This window comes from Perognathus longimembris, chromosome 7 (genome assembly GCF_023159225.1).
Source record: "Perognathus longimembris pacificus isolate PPM17 chromosome 7, ASM2315922v1, whole genome shotgun sequence".
NCBI lineage: Eukaryota > Metazoa > Chordata > Mammalia > Rodentia > Heteromyidae > Perognathus > Perognathus longimembris.
The window spans coordinates 29346220-29363282 of NC_063167.1; the positions used below are offsets into that span (position 1 = coordinate 29346220).

At 39.8% G+C, this 17063-nt stretch overlaps 1 protein-coding gene across 1 annotated transcript in view; it reads left to right on the forward strand.

The window, feature by feature from the left end:
- The window catches only part of LOC125355058 (E3 ubiquitin-protein ligase RNF220-like), a 190427-nt gene that overhangs the window by 43021 nt on the left and 130343 nt on the right, over nt 1-17063 (forward strand). The window lies entirely within an intron of this gene.

A 17063-nucleotide genomic window follows, 5' to 3' on the forward strand; every position in this document is an offset into this window, starting at 1 on the left:
CTTTTCTCTCTTTCTGTATCTATGTACATTACATATATTTATGTAGCTAGAAATACAATTTTGTTCCATAAACATAGTTCCTGCTTTTTTTCCATTTAACAATGTGTCTTTAAGTTTTTTCTATGTCAATACATAATAGAATTACCTTAGTCTTTTTAATACCAAAATATTTTGCTTTCCATATTTTGGAAGTACCATAATTATTTAGGTTTTTTTCCCTGTTGAAACCTTCTCATTCACTTTAGTTTTTTGCTATTATAACTAATTCTGTCACACTTTACACATATCATATTACAGACATATCCAATTATTTCTGGAAGTAAGTTTCTAGAAGTGGAAGTACTGGGTTAAAAGGTGAGAGGATTCAAATTTTTGTTTGACGGTCCCAAATTACCCTTTAAAAACTTGGGTATAGCAAAGCACCAGTGGCTCAGCCTATAATCCTAGCTACCCAGAAGGCTGAGATCTGAGGATCACAGTTCAAAGCCAGCCTGGACAGAAAAGTCAGTGAGACTCTTATCTTCAATTAACCACCAGAAAACTGGAAGACCAGAAGTGAAGAGCTGAAGAGCTCAGGGATAGGGCCCAGGCCAAGCGTTCAAGTCCTACGATCGACCAGAAAAAGGTCTGTTTACCTTTATACTTATACCCAACAGTAAATGAAAATATTCATTTGTGTAGTGGGAATGATCATTATACATCTCACCAACACTGGGTATTATTGGCTTTCTGAGTTTTGCAAATAATGAATAAAACAATACTACCTTCTTTTATACACTGTGTTTCTGTGGTTACTAGAAATTTATCTCATATTTATTGATCATTTGGGTTTTTTATGTGATTTGTTTATATTATTTGCCTATTTCTCTATTAGATTCCCTTTTACTTTTTGGTTTGAAGATTCTCTCCACACAATAGTATTGACTCTTTCTGCATTATATGTTGTATATATTCTCTCCTTGCCTCCTACTTACCTTTTTATATTGTCTTCTACCATCAGAAGGTTTTAATTCATACATAGTAAAATCTGTCAATCTTTTTTGTGTATTTAATTTTTTTCAAAACCTCTGTATTATTATTTTCTTTATATTACTATTTTCTTTATATTATTTATTTTGCAAAATTGATCTGTAACAGAATGTGTATCTTTATGTGAATCAAATTTATAACTCTTTAAGAGACAATTTCTAGCTGTCCAAACAAAATTAAATAGACCATACTTTCTCCACTAATTTGAAATGCAAAATTGTATATTGGTCTGCTTCTAGGCTCAATTTTGCTTCTTTGACTTTTTTGGTCCGTTTTTATACAAACACCATGCTATTTCAATTATTATTGCATTATAGGACATATTTATACCTTATGGGACCCAAATCTGAGTGCTCGTTTTTTTGTTCTTTCACTTTTTTCTTTATCACATTGTTTTACTTTCTCATAATTTTATAGATTGCATTTTTATATTTCTTTTTCCAGGCAAACTTTCTTTCTTGCTTCTATCGAAACTCTCTTTAAATACACACACACACACACACACACACACACACACACACACACCCCGAAGAATATGAATTTGTTCTCCTCATTGTGACTCAATTTAGGACAGAGAGTATGCACAATACCCCAGGCACAAAATCCCAGGGAGAATGCCTCAATGACAGGACTTGGGACATGAGTGAGCAAGATGGCAGTGGAAAGTTCTTCCCTCATGAATTAAACCTCATGGAGAGGGTAGATGAGAGAGGGAAAAATGGGGGAGGGGTGATTAAAAACAAGAACAAAGAAAAGAAATGAAAATAAAATGGTACATAAAAGAAGAGGCGAGAGTGCCTGTCTATAATGCCATGATGACCCCAAAGCCTACAGAGAGCAGAGGCTGTGAGGGCCAGAGCAAGTGGGCTGGGAGCCACCAGTGTTCATCCTGAAAGCCCTACGATTCACAGACTCCGCTTGAATAGGGAGTTTAGCCATTTTTGTCTGTGAAAGAAGTAATGAGGGGCTGAGAATCGGGCCTAGCGGTAGAGTGCTTGTCTCACATACATGAAGCCCTGGGTTCGATTCCTCAGCACCACATATACAGAAAAAGCCAGAAGTGGCAGTGTGGCTCAAGAAGTAGAGTGCTGGCCTTGAGCAAAAAGAAGCCAGGGACAGTGCTCAAGCCCTGACCAGGACTGGCCAAAAAAGGAGAGAGGAGGAGGAGGGGAGGGGGAGGGGGAGGGGGAGGGGGAGGGGGAGGGGGAGGGGAGGGGAAGGGGGAGGGGAGGGGGAGGGGGGAGGAGGAGGAGGAGGAGGAGGAGGAGGAGGAGGAGGAGGAGGAGGAGGAGGAGGAGGAGGAGGAGGAGGAGGAGGATAATATGATTACATTGATAAAGGTTGTAGGATTGGATTTAGGAAGAGGAAACAGGCTGGAGATGGAACTGGCAGTGAGACCATTTTAATTCTTGTTGCTGGATTGATGGGGTTTGTGGTGCTCTTAATGGACAGAAATTTGTGGGATAGAAATCTGGAGATGCATAAAATATTTGATTGATTAAGGCACTTGAGTAGGTTGCAAGAAGTAGATGCTTGTTTGCACACAAGTAAATGAAATGGTGACAATGGAAACATTGACAACAGTATGGAAAGAGAGTTATATTTAGAGGGCTAAAGAACTTCCAAAACTAATTTAATGGTGTGAGAGAGGGAGAAGGCATTGCAATGGATATTTTTAAAAATCAACCAGTCAAAAATCGGTATATTATACATATATAATGTAATAGATTTGTGTTTCTGGAACCTAGTAAAGGACAGGATGACTTCCAGGTCTCGTCAGTTCATACTTGCCTTTTTTCTTCTTTCTTTACTTTTTGTTTGTTTGTTCCTTGGTCATGGGGCTTGAACTCAGGGCCTGGGCACTGTCCCTGAACTCAAAGCTAATACTCTACTACTTTGAGACACAGCACCACAACCAGTTTTCTGGTGGTTAAGTGGAGATAAGAATCTCAACAACTTTCCAGCCCAGGCCAGCTTTGAACTGAGATCCCCTGATCTCAACCACCTGAGTAGCTAGGAGTACAAGCATAAACTACCAGCACCTGGGTCACACCTGTCTTGTATCCCAGGTTCACATGTGAACTTGTGTCAAGATACCTGAGGCTAGCATGCCAAGTGATGAGGAATGTTACTGAGAGGGTTTAAGTGTGTTATGGGGTGAGGGGTTGATTTGATTGAATGTCCTTGAAGAACTCTTCTAGCCTTGAGATCTTATCATTCTAGTGACCATATTGTCAGTGTCACGTCTCCAGAATAAGATTTCTGTTGATTTTTGAGAAAGATCCTAAGACCTTCAAGAGGAAAGAACATATAAAGGCTATTAGGTTATCCAGGTCAAGACAATTACTATTATTCTTTGGAGGTGTTTAATTTAGAAGAGAATGAAATTCCCCTCCACTGCAGAACTTATGGAATTATTTGGTTACCAAGAGCCTAATGTTCCTCTAATGAGATAAGGTTATTACATGCTGTAGCAGAGGAAAACATTGTGGTAGTGGGACAAATGTTTTCCTCCCTTAAGCAAATATGAATTTTGTTCACAGCCCAAGCATTACAATAATGTACTAGTCCTCCCTATAAGAAAGATCATTGGCCAGATACTAGCTGCTCATGCATGTAATCCTAGCTATTCAGAGGGCTGGGATCCAAGAATTGTGGTTCAAAGCCAGCAGGAAAGTCCCTGAAACTCTTATCTTCGATTAACCTCCTAAAAACTGGAAGTGGCACTGTGGCTTAAAGTGGTAGAGTGCTAGCCTTGAGCAGAAAAGCTCAGGAACAATGTTCAGGCTCTGAATTCAAGACCCACGACTGACAAGAAAGGAAGGAAGGAAGGAAGGAAGGAAGGAAGGAAGGAAGGAAGGAAGGAAGGAAGGAAGGAAGGAAGGAAGATAATTTACCTCTACAGTGCTGGGAAGCCCATAGAGTTGAAATATTATATAAGAAAATAGTAGAGTATGAGAAATGACATAATGTAGATATATTATTTAGGTGACATTAAGTAGGAACCTACTAAGTGCTGGAAGCTCTTTTCAGTGCTGAGGATTCAGCAGCGAGCAGAACAGATAGGGTCTCTGCCTGCAGGGACTTTTCTAACGTAGTGGAAGCACAGTGGAGGAAGCATTAATGTAGCCTGGGATTGAGGAAGGCTTAGGAGAGAAGTGCACTCACCACATTTCTAGTCTTCTCTCTAAATGACAGAGCAAAAGATGTTGAAAAATCACACACTTCAAAGTGTTATCCCCTTGCTTAAATGGCTCTCTTTTGCTTTTCCAATAAGGATCAGAGTTACATTTGCTTAGCCTATGCGTAGTCACATAGGACTTGGCCCATTTCCCTCCCTAGTCTCATCTCCCTCTAGTCTACTCCACTCTAGGGCAGAGGCTTTCTCTGAGTTTGAGTCATATCGCTATTCCTTCGGCCCATGCACCTTGGTACCTGCTGTTCCCTTCATTGAAAACATACATCTTCCCACTCAAATTTCACTCCTACCTGCCTCCACCTCCAATCCACTTTGTTCAGGTATGCCTACTAGTGTCAGCAGATCTGAGCTCCAGTGTGATTTCCTTAGTATCCCCAATCATTTTCCTTTTCCTGCAAGCAACATACACCCTCATAATAATCTGAGCCTGAGCTCTTCTCCTTTCTTCCTCTCCTCCTTCCCTTAAACACTAAAGAAACAAAACAAACATATAGTAGTCCACTGAAATAAATGCTCTGAAGAAGAAGAATAGCTTCTTGTAATATTTCAATAAGGATACAGTACATATATGTATATGGCATATATGTGTATATACTATATATTGTATATTATAATATTTATATACATTATTCACAATTAGGTGCCCAGAATAAATGAATGACAGTTAAGAATAAGATTTCTTCAGATGGAGGCAGAAATTTTCATGCAAAGATGCAGAGCATGATTAGCCTTAAAGTAATTGTTACAATTAGAAACAGGGCCAAGAGAGACTGCCTTGTTCACCCTAAAACTGTAAAAGAAAGCAGGCTCCCATTTGTAACTGGAATTTTTTTCCTGTTTGGGATTGGAAATAGGTGATAGAAACAAAGATTTTTTTTTAATAAAGCAAAGGAATGAACAATTCAGATTATGTTTTAGGAAGATAATGGGTTCTTCATCTACGGCTATCCCATCTCTAAAATTTTTAATTCTAAAATAGGTTAAGTCTTACTTAAACATCGTTGCTACCAACTTGGCTAATCAGAGCAGGAATTCACAAACAGCACTACATATATACTCAGCATGTTATCCTAACTTAGAAATGCATGACCACCTGCAAATTCTTTGGGTAGAGAACAAAGACCTTTCCATAAAGATGGAGCCCTTGATTCTTGAATAAACACATCCATATCAAATTGTCTACGGATTTCCACATCTTTGAGATAAAACAAGAAACTTAAGTATTTCTGTGAAATCATCTTAGTACAGACTCATTGTTAGTATTCTTTTCAGAGTTTTTACATGATTGTATGAGTTTATGAGCACAATCTCACAAACCAGACTGCCTAGCTTAGAATTGTGAGCATACCATTTCCTAACGTGAGCAAGTTCCTTAGCTGTTGTGCCTCAGTTCCCTTTGTACCCATATCACAGAGCTATTGTGATGATCAAACAGACACAAACACAGTGCCTGACACAGAGCAAACATTCACTAAGTGTTAACTCTGTTCCAATTATCACATCCATATCCAACTCTATGGTATTTTAAAAGAACATTTACTTTTACTAAGTGCTACTCAAAACATTTCTTTTTGTACCGCCACTTTTCAGAATATTTAATTATGTAAATACAGTAACTCCTACATAAGTATGTGAATAATCACTGTGACTTACACACACACAGAAAGACATGGATGTACAAGAGGGTGGCTTTTACCGGCCAGGAACATAAAATGCCTTAAAATGAAGACTACAGTTTCCACTCTGACTCCCCATTTCACTTGCTGGAGTGGCTGGGAAATGGCCCTGGGCAATTTGGGGATCTGGTTCAGAAGAAATTGAGTTGGGAGTACATTTTGTTTACTTGGGTTTCATGGGATCCATTTACATGGGTCACTGTGGCTTCTATGCAGTTACCTGACTGCTAGTTGTGCTGTGCACACATAGCTCTTAAGTCAGCTCCTGCCACTAGGCTAACCCTTTGGGTATCAGCACATGAGATGCACGGCCAGAGCTTATGTAAAGGAGTGTGAATGTGTTTTTTGGCACAGTAGAACAGAAGAGAAACAGAGCTTAAAGATGTATTGAGCCAGGTGCTGGTGGTTCACCCCTATAATCCTAGCTACTCAGGAGGCTGACACCCAAGCATCACAGTTCAAAGGCAGCCCAGGCAGGAAAGTCCATGAGACTCTTATCTCCTAGAAACTACCCAGAAAAAGCCAGAAGTGGTGTTGTGGCTAAAGTGGTAGAGCATTAGCTTTGAAGTAAAAAAAATCTCAGGGACAGCACCTAGGCCCTGAGTTCATGCCCCAGAACTGGCACAAAATAGGTAGGTAGGTAGGTAGATGATAGATAGAGCTGGCACTGTAATTTGTTGTTGTTTCAAAGGGGACCTCCATGGGCTGGGGATATGGCCTAGTGGCAAAAGTGCTTGCCTCGTATACATGAGGCCCTGGGTTCAATTCCCCAGCACCACATATACAGAAAATGGCCAGAAATGGTGCTGTGGCTCAAGTGGCAGAGTGCTAGCCTTGAGCAAAAAGAAGCCAGGGACAGTGCTCAGGCCCCGAGTCCAAGCCCCAGGACTGGCCAAAAAAAAAAAGATTTAACTCAAAAAAAAAAAAAAAAAGATTTAACTCAAAGGGGACCTCCAAGTTGTATGTGCTAAACCTCAGATGCCACATGGACCAGCCTCTTATCTTCATTTCTCTTCTGGCCTTAGATGGTTTTGGATGTAAACAATATCTTTCAAATCTTGGCTATAGACAATTGGACAATTGGTATGTTGATGTTTTTAATATCTCCAGAACTTATGTTTTGGTTTAGAGAATAAGTTGAGTCCTCAGAATTTTCCAGAAGCTGAGGATTCATCTCATAGAACTTGAGTTTTCCTCTTGCTGGGTCTAGAATCACTCTGAATGCCAGTCTCACTGACAGATTCCCTCTTTTGTCATATGGCTGCCTCTCATAAAGGACTTGAAGGAGAAGGGGAAGAGGGCTGCACATGTGCAGAATTCTAATCTGATGACTCAGAGAAAGGGGGTTCATCTAATTGGTTTCAGTTAAGGTATCTTTCTGAGCAGTCTGGCAGAAACGAGAAGGGAAATGGCATATAATGAAGAATTGAAGTGGGAATATTTAGCTTAAAGACAAGATAACATGATTGGAGACCTTGTAAACAACTTTGCCATACCAGTAATTGTATGACAAATGGACTCAAAACTCAGTGCCATTGCACCTGATCTAGGCTAGGCTCAGGTGGGCTTGGCTCGCAATTCTAGGTTAGGTCCTGGTCTTTCTATGTGCCCTTTATTGTCTGTGAGCTAGCAGCTACCAGAGATATCTTCTCATGGTGGAAGGTGGGAGCTTTGGAGACCACAGCCAATCTTGCGTGCACATTTCAAGCCTGTATTTTCATTCTGTCTGCTAACATTCCACTGATTGAAGGAAATCCCTGGCCAAGTCCAGTCAAGGGGTAGAAAAGTCACTCCGTCCAGCTCTGAAGACAAAGCAAGTCATACAGACAAGGCAAAGGATTGGGACACAGAAGATGAAGATAGAAGAATGGAGGGAGCAGGTATTTGTTGAACAACCATCTAATATTCTGACAGCCATCCTATCAAAGAAAAAGAAGTTGTCTTCACCTTCCAGTCACATCTTTACCCTTCTGTAGTATACCCTCATCCCCACTCTTACCCAAATCACTCTCTTACTTCTCTTGCTTCATTATATCTAGAATCAGGTTCCTCTTCTTCATTCTCATTGAACAGCTTGATGGCTGCTACAGTCTGCTAACTGCCTTCTTGTCTCTGGTTTCACCATTTCCTAATTTATCATCCACAGAGCTTCCAACATTTACCAGTGTCTCATCAACAGCACATCACCATTATGGTTATCTATTTTGTATTACACTTAACTAGTTTATGTGTCCAGCTCCCTCATTATACCAAGAGTTTCTGATGGATGGCAGGGAACTGTGGGGTTTTTATCTTTGACTCTCTAGCATCTTGTACCGTGTCTGACACATGGTAAAACTCCAACAGGTTAACATGAAAAGAAGCAGGAAAGGAAGAGGGCATTCCTATTCAAGTCTTCATGACATTAAAGCCCATACACTTTCTCTACCTCCTTCCCATATTCCAAATCACAGATGTGTGGCTGATTAAAAATAAGGATAAAATTCAACCTCTCCCATTGCTATTGCTATTATCAGTGGAAAAGCAGGTGGCTTTCTCTAGATTAACGATTCTTTTCCCCCCATAATCACAGTAATCCTTCCTAATCCTAATTCTTCTAAAATGGAAAGGTCTAGAAGCCATAAAAAATTTTAAATGGCCATAAACCCAGTAAATCTGTAATGTGATACTTAGCTTTAGTCTTTGAGAAATATATATGTCTTTTCTTTTGCCTGTAAGGTGGAGATCAAAAAGAGTTTTAACATTAAAGTAGTGAAGGTATGGAATGAGACATTCACATTACTGTTGATGACAGTATAAATTGGTTCATCCTCAATGGAGGGCAATTTGGTAATACCTATCAACTCTATATACTGATGTAGAGGGGTCTCTAATAGATTGTGTGTTGATAGCAAGAGGCAAGGTGCAGAAGTGGAGGCCACTGTTACTTTCTCCATATGTTGTGGGAAGAAAGCCAGATGTACATACATGCTGTCATTGCTTACATGAACTCTGGAAAGACAGATAAGAAACTGTTAACAGCTCTCACTTTTGGAGAGAAGTGAGCCAGAAAACCAAGGTGAAAGATTTAGTTTTCATTTCATATTCTTTAAGTGTTTGAATTTTTTATTCCATATAAAATAGAATTTTTAGGTGTTTTCTTCTTGAGTGCCACAAAAAAAGAGAGAAATCTTTAGATGCCAAGAAGTACTGTGTGTTTGTGTGTGTGTGTGTGTGTGTGTGTGTGTGTGTGTGTGTGTGTGTGTGTGTGTGTGTGTATGTATACATGCCAGTCCTGGAGGTTGAACTTAGGGTCTGGGCACTGTATCTGGCCTTTTTTGCTTAAAACTAGTGCTCTACCACTTGAACTACAGCTCCACTCCCAGATATTTCTGGTAGTTAATTGGAGATAAAGGTCTCATGGACATTCCTGCCAAGGCTGGCTTCAAACCTCATTCCTCAGATCTCAGCCTCTTGAGTAGCTAGGATTACAAGCATGAGCACTAGTTCACTAGAAAAAATATATTTTACATAGTATGGCAAAGGACTGTTTATCTTCATCTACAGGGCTTATAAATTAGGTTTTTTTTTTAATTAAAGGAGTCTGGGTGCCATTGGTTCATGCCTGTAATCCTACTCAGGAGGCCAAGCGTGCCAGCAACAAAGCTAAGAGAGAGAGGCTCTAAGTTTAAGCCCCAGTGCCAGCAGAAAGAAAAGAAAAAGAAAGAAAAGGAGGGAGGGAGAAAAGAAGGACTGAAGAAAGAAAAAAGAAAGGAAGAGAAAAAGAAAGAAGAAAGGAAAAGAGAAAGGAAGGAAGGATAAAAAAGGAGGGAAGGATAAAAAAAGGAAGGAAGGAAAGGAGATGGAGAAGAAAGGAATACATAGTATTGGTTTCAGGAAGAAATACAAAGTCCAGCAGTGTTATGGAAAAGATGCCTAACTTGAACAATACTAAGTCAGAAGGAATTCTTTGAAGAGAATGGAACAGTCTTATTAGATATGCTTAAGGAAAGAATAAATAACCAATTATTAAGGTTGATGAGGAGTTTCTTTCAATCCTCTGATAAAGGAAAGGTTTCTAGTATCTGAAGACACTAATTCCTTCCATCCCCCAGGGTCTTTAATTCTTTGTAGTGCCAGTTAAGGCATGTTGATAAGGTCTAGCATAAGGGAAAGGGGCAGAGAGTATGGGCAGAGAGTATCACAAACCCCAAAACCTCAGAAATGGAAAGGAACTTGGAGTTCATTTTGAAAACCTCCTACTTAATACCCTCCCTCTTGAGACATGGTCCCAGATCTGCCACTTAACATTGAGTAAGTTTATTAATATATCATTCATTCAATCAATCAATATTTACTGAGTTCTTCCTGTGTGTCAGGCACAGCCCATCCTCCTAGAAACAGACATTAATCATGCCCCCCGCAAATAATTGTAAAATTGCAACTATGGCAAGCACTATGGAGATTTATGCAGAATGTTCTGAGAGCCAAAGAGAATGATCCAACAGATAGGAAATTTAGGATAAGAATGACTACAAACTTAGGGAATACGGGAAGGAAAACACATGAGGCAACAACAACAAGCAAACGCCTTAACTAGATTAACTGAAGATCCTCCATCAATTATAGTAATCCTCCCTAATCCTAATTCTTCTAAAATGGAAATATCTAGAAGCTATAAAAAATATAAAGTTGCCTGAAGCATGTTATGTCTATGAAATGACACTCAACTTTATTCTTAGAGAAATGTATATGACAAGGACAGGGTAGAAAAGACAGCAAACGATGAAAGTGTGGTATGAAGTGAAGAGCACCACTCATTGCCCTAAGAGCAACAGGAAGATCTTAAGGAGTTTGAGAATGGAGGGGAAAAGGGACATGAATCTTGACAAGATTCCCACTGTGAACCTGTTGCTCTGCCTACAGAGTAGAGAACAGATTGGAGGCAGGCAAGAGCAGATGTGCCCAGGTGCATTAAGAAGCAAATGCAATAGACAGATGCTGATCGCTTACATCTGAGCAGCAGAGGCTGAGCCAATGGTCCTATATCTCCATAAGGTCTTAAGCTTTTGGCACACACAACTGGGTAGATGATGTGCCATTCACGGAGACAGATCACAGAAGGAAACTAAGTTAGGAAAGAAATATTAAAGTACAATTGAGAACATGCCAGATTAGAAATACTTTTGAGAATACACTTGGGTCTCATGGCCACATTTATTTGTGCAACTGGTAGTGGAATAATCAGATTATTTATTTGCAGACAAAGAAAACCCAAGAATAAACCAACCTCCCCCCTCCCTTCTTTTAGGCTCTTGCTATTTTGCTCTCCAGTTATCTAGTCTTCTATTGTTCGTCTATTTTCTGAGTCTTCCTACTAGTCTTCACTTGGTGGATGGGATGACCCAGTGCTTTATGTTTGTGGTATCTTGGCCTATTGATTTCTAAAGATCCTTATTGCCACTCCAGTCATCTAGTTACTCCGCGACCATACCATGACCTTAACACAAGGAACATCCCTTTGTGACCGTCCTTTCTGTTTCTGCAGATCTTAGTTTCTCCTTATGTCTCAAATCACCCTCTGTTTACTGTCCTGTTTCTGTCATTCCTCTTATTTCCAAACCTCTCTAAGATCTCCTATCTGTCCTGGCTTTCAAAAAATTACCTGTTGACTGAATGATTGCTTCCACTTTCTTATCCCCCATTATTTCTCCAGGCCAGTGCTGTCCAGCATTGACCTCCAGTACTCTGGCTTCCTGGCTTCATCATGATCAAATCTACTGGATAATCGTCAGCTATTTTATTAGACTTCTCTTTAATACTTCTGATGATATTGCCTTTGCCTTCCTTTCCAAACTACATTTCCTTGAATTCTGAAATTTCTGTCACTATCTTTTCTCAGTCTCTTCCAAGGGACCATAATTCTCAAGGATTGTCCTCAGCCTTCTCCTTTATCCCTTTGTCCTAAACAATTTCATGCACTCTAGTTGTGAATTCCTGATTATTCATGTCCACTTTAGAATTTTCTACCAAACTCTAGAAATGTTTCCAACTGCCTGCTGGACATTTTCACCATCTATTCATTCAATATTGGTTGAACAAATGAGTGGACATCCTATAAGGATATCATAACTACCATGTTCACAATAAATTCCTCGTTTCCTTCCAATCCACTTCTGTTCCCTATTCTGATTAATGGTAGCATTGTCCATTTGCTCACCCACTAGAAACACCAGATCAGTATTTCCCTTAAATGTGTTTCAGCCTGTCTCCTCTACATTACCACCACGCCTACTATCCTACTTCAGGGACTTACCTGATCTTTGTTGGATTGTCCTTTTTCTCTCTTTGTCATAGCTCACCTTGAACATTTTTTAAATTTAAAATTTATTGTAAAGGTGATGTGCCAAGGGGTACAATTACATAAGTCGGGCAATGAGTACATTTCTTTTTGAACAGTATTACCCCCTCCCTCATTTTCTCCCACTTACCTTGATCATTTTTTTTAATAAGCTTTAACTAGTTTCCAAGGCTATTTTTTTATCTTGTTCCTCTCTGGTATATATGAAGGAATTTACTGTTTTAATCATTTTGAAGTTTACATATTAGTAATTTTTAGTATATTCCACAATACTTTTTATTTTATACAAGTATCACAAACTCTCTTAATTTCAGAATATTTCCATCACATCCAAAAGAAACCTTGTACTTCCCAATTCTCCTCTTTCTCTATCTCCTGGCATCTTGTCTCCACAGATTTACTTATCCTGGACATTCCACATAAATAGAATCATTTATCATGTAGTTTTTGGTGACTAGCACTTTTTTTGCCAGTGTTTTCAAATGTTATCATTAATGTAGCATGTTTTGGTTCATTCCTTTGTATCACTGAATAATAGTCTATTATATGAGTATAGTAAACTTTGCCCATTCATCAATTGATGAGTGCTCAAGTTGTGTGCACTTTTTAGCTATTATAAGTAATGCTGCGATGGCCATTAGTGTACAAGTTTTTGTGTGGACATATGTTTTCAATTCTCCTGGGTATATACCTAGAAGTGGAATTGGTGGGTCACATGGTACCTCTATGTTTAACATTTGTAGAAACCGCCAAATTATTTTCCATAGACGTTGCATCATTTACACCATTCCCATCAGCCATGTATCAGGGTTCCAATTCCTCTATATCTTGGCAACACTTATTTTCTGATTTTTATAGGCATCCTAGTGGGTACGGAGTGGCATCTAATTGTGGTGTTGTTCCCCATCTCCCTAGTGACTAATGATGTTGAGCACCTTTTCAATTTTGGATCATTTGCATATCTTTGTTTGGATATAGAGTGTTTTTAAAGAGCAACATTAGTGTGTTGCTTCAGTATTCAAAAATTTAATTGCTCCCTATTGCCTCAATAATAAAATAAAGATTTCCTAGTGTGGTATAGAAGGCCCTTTAGGATCGGGCTTTAGCCTTTGTGTTCAGCATCTTCTTCTCTTCCTCATTGTACTTTCTGTGTTAACCACATTGTTTTTTTTTTTTTTTTTTTTTGGCCAGTCCTGGGCCTTGGACTCAGGGCCTGAGCACTGTCCCTGGCTTCTTCCCGCTCAAGGCTAGCACTCTGCCACTTGAGCCACAGCGCCGCTTCTGGCCGTTTTCTGTATATGTGGTGCTGGGGAACCGAACCTAGGGCCTCATGTATCCGAGGCAGGCACTCTTGCCACTAGGCTATATCCCCAGCCCTGTGTTAACCACATTGAATAGAGGAAATGTAGGGAGGATTTTATTTTTGTTTTCTCTTTTGCCAACTCAAACTCCAACAATAGAGAATGCTCAACCAAAGTCAAAGAAATAAGTCATCAGAGGGATGAAATGGGAATCCAATACCTGCTGTGACTCCTTTCTCACTCTTATTTTGTGTGTGTGTGGGGGGGGGTCAGTCGTGGGGCTTGAACTCTGGGCCTGGGCACTGACCCTGAGCTCTTCAGCAGAAAGCTAGCACTCTACCACTTTGAGCCACAGCACCACTTCCAGTTTTTTGGTGGTTAATTGGAGATAAGAGTCTTGCAGCCTTTCTTGCCTGGGCTGGCTTTGAACTGTAGTCCTCAGATCTCAGCCTCCTCAGTAGCTAGGATTACAGATGTGAGCCAGCAGCACCTGGCTTCCTTTCTCACTCCTCTGATTGTCCTTGCCTTGCTTCTTGACAGCATTCACATCATCCTAAATAGGCCACGTAAGTCCTTTTCAGGACTGTGTTGCATGGTCCTAGACCTTTCTAAAAGGTTGAAACCTTTGAGTTTCCCTGGCTGTTTCCTCATGTCCCTTCACTTTCCCGAGACTACAGTAGGCAGAGCTTCCAACCTGGGAGGAGGCAGGTGCGCAGAGGAATAGCAGGCAATTTGTTCTGTGGGCCCCTGCCCTTTCCCGTCTTGACTGCAAAGGGCTGGAAAGTCAGCTTCTATTGTGATTAAGTTATAATTTAAGGCAGTGAACATGTGCTCTGCTGGCGGCTATAAAGATTCAAATCATAAAGTTTTACAGTGGAACGGTTTCTGTAAAAGCATCGTTAGGAAGTGGGAACCATGCCTTTAATTCTTATGACATATGGGACTGCCTGGTTTGTTTTGGTTTCAGTGGAGTTTAGTAGGGTGATGGGCTGGCTAATTAAAGTCAGACCTTCTTCCTCTCCATGTGCTGTGCCCATCAGAGGACAATGTCTGAGAGTAGAACTTTTCCCCCCACTAATATTCCCATTTCAGCTGATCAGCGATAAGGAATTATCAAAAATCTGGAGTAATACCTCAACAACTAAATTTTCTAAGATCTCCTTCAACTTAGTAGGCTTTGGTTTTTGTTTTGTTTTTTGCCAGTTCTGGGGCTTGAACTCAGGGCCTGAGCACTGTCCTGGCTTCTTTTTGCTCAAGGCTAGCACTCTACCACTTGAGCCACAGTGCCACTTCTGGCCATTTTCTGTTTATGTGGTGCTGGGGAATTGAAGCTAGGGCTTTATGTATACGAGGCGAGCACTTTACCACTAGGCCATATTCCCAGCCTTTAGTAGGCTTTGTTTTAGGAGGGAGTTCATCACTTCTTCCATCTTTTATTTAAACAATGAACCAAGCCTAAGTGGAAGGTCATTTCTGTTAGGGCTCTTCCACCTAGGAGAGAATAGGGCCCCATAACTAGGCCAATGGTAGAAACAGCTTCCACTTACCTTACTTGCCAAATGAATCGACATTCCTCATTTCCTGTATAAAGCATACTAGCTGATGGCCACAGTGTGCTCTTGGCTGACCCTTCATGCTCGTGCTTAGTTTTTGCCTTTCTACTCAAGTCTGGAACTCCACCACTTGAGCCTCAGGTCCACTTTTGGCTTTTTGGTGGGTAATAGTCTCACAGACTTTCCTGCCCAGGCTGGCTTTGAACCACAATCCCCCAATTCCAGTGTCTTGACTTGCTAGGATTACAGGTGTGAGCCACTGAAGCCTGGCTTGTATGGCTCTTGATTTAGCTATTCAATGGTATGGATGATTACTGACACTATTATTGGTTGGCTTGTATGTGCTTACCAGAACTCAGCTGAACTCATTCCCAGCTCTCTTTAGGCCAGGAAGAGTTATTCTTGAAACTGCCTAATTTCATTACATATTTTATAAGCTCAATGATATACAATTTGAAGGACTTTTTTTCCTATGAAAGCCAAATTGAAAACTAGAGTGAATGTCTAAATTAATTGCTATTGAAAGACTTATTGAGGAAAATATCACAACAATCAAGGAATCTATATTCTAATTGCTTTAAGTTCTTGTTCTACTAAAAACTATAATTTTAGACAATGTATTATGAGTATGATTTATGCAGGAAAGAACTGGAAAGCCAGTTAGCAGACACATGCCTTGGCCTCACATCAAAACACTGGAGAAAGAATCTATATTCATGTATTTTAAGTTAAAATAGAATGTTCAAGAAAAGTACATATCTCTTTTTAATGATATTCTGCATTATGGAACTTTTTGGTTTAACTAACCAATTCATTGAATAAGGTTTCTCTGTAATTGGATTTATCATTTATTGGGTGTTATTACTGAGTGTATTAAATCTTTATAGAGAAATTCATTGTGATCCCTATTTTACAAGTAAGGAAACTGAGGCCTAAAGTGGCTAACTTCACCCAGAGATAATGGAAATCCCAGTTCTGTTAGCTATGGAACAGAGAAGAAAAAGCCTAATATGGAATTCTTGACCAAACAGTACAGAGAAGAGGTATTTATGTTTGGTTTTTAACAGCAATAATAATGATTTGATAGGCTGTTGGGACTATAAGTGAGGGTCATCACTCTGGAGAAGCATAGCATTGTCTTCATTTATTCAATAAATTAACTATTGGATCACCTAAATTGTACCCTGCACTGATCTGGATTTGGGGGATATGAGGATAAAAAAATTAATAAAAATCTGAGTTCATATACTGTAGTCTCTACTGTTATGTAGCTAATCATGTATATATCCTATGACATAGTAGATCTATTCTCAAAGAAACACTTGCTTATATACTCCAAGGAATGCGTATTAACAGCACTCCTAATAGTGACAACAAAACAGTGCATGTAAATAACCCAAAGTTCCATTAGTGGGAGGATAGCAGATAAGCAGATTGTGGCTTATTCATAGAATAAGCACTATACTTGAATACTATAAAGCAGTGAAAAGAAAAGCATTATTGCCATATGAATCAACACAAATACTCTTAGAAATATTAGGCTGAGGGGAGGGACAAGAGCCATTTGCCAAATAGCATATACAGAGTGATATCCATTCCTTTTTTTTTTTTTTTTCTTTATTGCCAGTCCTGGGGATTAAACTCAGGGCCTGAGCACTGTCCCTGGCTTCTTTTTGCTCAAGGCTAGCACTCTACCACTTGAGCCACAGTGCCACTTCCAGCTTTTTCTGTTTAGGTGGTGCTGAGGAATCGAACCCAGGGCTTCATGCATGGAAGGCAAGCACTCTACCGCTAAGCCAGATTTCCAGCCCTATCCATTCCTATAAAGTGCCAAAATAAGCAAAATATTGTACAAGGAAATAAGCTATTGTACAAGGAAGTAAGCTATAACAAAAAAGTAAGGGGGAAAGTCTGAGATAGTAGTTCCATGTGAGGAGTGGAAATCAGGATCCAAAACACAGAAGG